The following is a 2837-nucleotide window of genomic DNA, read 5'->3' as shown; positions in this document are numbered from 1 at the left end:
TGCACAAAACAAAACAAAAGGAGAAGTGATTCAACTGTGTGGCTGAAAAGAGAAATTAAACATGGTATCAAAGCCAAGGTAGACCGGTTCTCAGCAGGCCTGGAGATTTCAGAACTCAGCAAAGGTGGTTTTCCGTAACGCAAAGCCCCATCATCTGCGCATGTGTCAAGAAATACAAATTTTTAAATGTTTTCTTCACATAAAGTCTGTAAGAGTGGATTTCATTCCTTATCTTAAATTTTTATTTAGTGATTTCTGAATTCTGTAAAGGCGAATTTCTGTTGCCCAAGCGGCCTTTACGCAAGCTGCTGGAGGAACCCTAATGCGCATCAGACAGCATCTGTGGAAGCAAGAGATTGGCAACGTTTTCGGTCACGATTCTCCATCGGGACTGATAACACGGCATTCCTTTTGCAATGTTTCCGCCCAAAACACTGACAGTTCCGTTCCTCCCCGCGTACGCTGCTCGACTTGCTGGCTCCTCCAGCAGATCGTTTGTTGCTCCAGATTCCAGCATCTGTGGTCTTGAATATATCTGTAACACTGAGTTTAAACGATGTCAACTCCAATGATTTAGGTTTTCAGGAGGATGCAAGAGTTTAGTTCCGCAGTTCGGTCCCATGGTGTAATGGTTAGCACTCTGGACTTTGAATCCAGCGATCCGAGTTCAAATCTCGGTGGGACCTCGCTATGTTTTAACAACATTGGAAATAAAGGCTCTTCTACTTTCAATGTCCAGTGGCATAACTAGATTCAAGACACAGAAATCCTATATTGGTTTCCACTTACGTAAATAATTGACTTACTTTAAACTCCTTTCTGTTTAATTAGACCGCGGGGCTTACGCTCATGGCCCCAAGTGAAGTTTCGCAATTCCAAAAGCCGCTTTTGCATCTTTAAGCACTTTCCCCCCAGTCTTTCCCTTTTTAAAAGATGGGTGATGACTCTAAACCCTACAAGGAAAGCAAAGCTCGATGTATCTTGATCACAAACATTTTGTTGGATTATTCGTGAAATAAAAATAAGTGCAAACCACGTAATTACCAGGTCCTCTTTATGCTGTAATAGAATCTTGTATATTCTCCACATTCCAACATCCCAAGACCTTGGAGGGGTGATTATCTTTCTAGTAATCAATCAACAAATCATTTCAAACTGCGTTGTAGCTCAACAAAATATTTTGGATGATTTAAAGTTAATTTTGAGAGTTTCTAGCTCTCAAATTATGATTCATTCTTGCAAACGATCTCGCAGCAATTCCAGGAATTTCTACTTACTCCTTTTGTAGTAAAATATAATTTAACTCGCAGTATTGTTTAATCGAAAAGTACTCAAAGGGTCAGGTCAGGAGTTGGATGTATTAAATACAATACCCATCAGCAACATTATAAACCAGTAAATGTAAGAAATAAATGATATAATTGCATCAGACCGAGTTGATTGTATTATCAATGAATTAACATGAATTATGGAGGATTGTTAATTGATAGAAAAATTTGTGAGGTCCCACCGAGATTTGAACTCGGATCGCTGGATTCAAAGTCCAGAGTGCTAACCATTACACCATGGGACCGTGTCACGAACAGCTGCGAAATAGCATCCTCAATAAGGAAATATAAGCTCAATGTGTTTTCATTAAGTTTTTTTTTATTTTATGTTCCGATGTGCGATAAAGCGTTCGCCTTCCTCAAGAAACAAGGAAACCATTTCACTCCCAAAGGTTATAACGCTACCCCGTGAGCGCGATCGCGCAGCCGGAACAAGCCAAGGCATTGTGACGTCACCCGCCGCTTGCGGCATGGAAGGAGGCAGTGGCTGAAAACCGGCACCGAAAAACCGCGAGAGCTCGCCTTTGTGTTGGGAATTTTAAAACAAATTAAATTGGGTGAGAGAAAATGTTATTTTTATGCAGATACAGCGCGGAGTAGACCCTTTATGCCGCTCCGTCCAGCAACCTTCGATTTAAAGAGCAAACACAAGGAAATCTGCAGATGCTGGAAATTCAAACAACAACACACAAAAAATGCTGGTGGAACACAGCCGGCCAGGTAGCCTTCGATTTAACCCTAGCCTAATCATGGGACAGTTTATAATGAACAATTAACCAACTAACCGGTGCATCTTTGGACTGGTTTTATAGCCGCTGTAATAGGTTGTTCACAATAAGCTCCCACACACCTAAAGCAATAACTACATGATTTAATATATTGTTAGGTTCCTTCACCTGATTCAAATCCCGGGAACTCCCCACCAACCAGATAAATGACAGTATCATAATAACCAAGGGTCAGTGGCTGAAATTGGCGGCTCACTGTCACCTTCTCATAGGAATCAGAATCAGGTTTATTATCACAGGCATGTGACGTGAAATGGGTCAACTTAGCAGCAGCAGTTCAATGCAATAATCTAGCAGAGAGAGAAAAAATAATAATAAAATAAAACAATAATAAACAAGTAAATCAATTACGTATATTGAATAGATTTTTTTTAATATGCAAAAACAGAATTACTGTATATTTTAAAAAGTGAGGTAGTGTCCAAAGATTCATGTCCATTTAGGAATCGAATGTCAGAGGAGAAGAAGCAGTTTCTGAATAACTGAGTGTGTGCCTTCAGGCTTCTGTATCTCCTACCTGATACAGTGAGAAAAGGGCATACCCTGGCTGCTGGAAGTCCTTAATAATGGACGCTGCCTTTCTAATACACCGCCTTCTAAAGGTGTCCTGGGTACTTTGTAGGCTAGTGCCCAAGATAGAGCTGACTAGATTTACAACTTTCTGCAGCTTCTTTCGGTTCTGTGCAGTAGCCCACCCCTCCCCCTATACCAGACAGTGATG

The 2837-nt window shown here is 40.8% G+C and overlaps 2 non-coding genes across 2 annotated transcripts; one reads left to right on the top strand and one right to left on the bottom strand.

The window, feature by feature from the left end:
* Positions 1-614: 614 nt before the first annotated feature.
* Positions 615-686, top strand: trnaq-uug (transfer RNA glutamine (anticodon UUG)). The gene has a single exon. It is a non-coding gene; the product is annotated as a tRNA-Gln (tRNA).
* An 815-nt stretch (positions 687-1501) lies between these two features.
* Positions 1502-1573, bottom strand: trnaq-uug (transfer RNA glutamine (anticodon UUG)). Its single transcript has one exon. It is a non-coding gene; the product is annotated as a tRNA-Gln (tRNA).
* Between the last annotated feature and the right edge of the window lie 1264 nt (positions 1574-2837).

Source organism: Hemitrygon akajei, chromosome 18, assembly GCF_048418815.1.
Source record: "Hemitrygon akajei chromosome 18, sHemAka1.3, whole genome shotgun sequence".
Lineage (NCBI taxonomy): Eukaryota > Metazoa > Chordata > Chondrichthyes > Myliobatiformes > Dasyatidae > Hemitrygon > Hemitrygon akajei.
The sequence above is the reverse complement of the archived record's forward strand: the minus strand, read 5'-3'. Positions and strand labels throughout refer to the sequence as shown.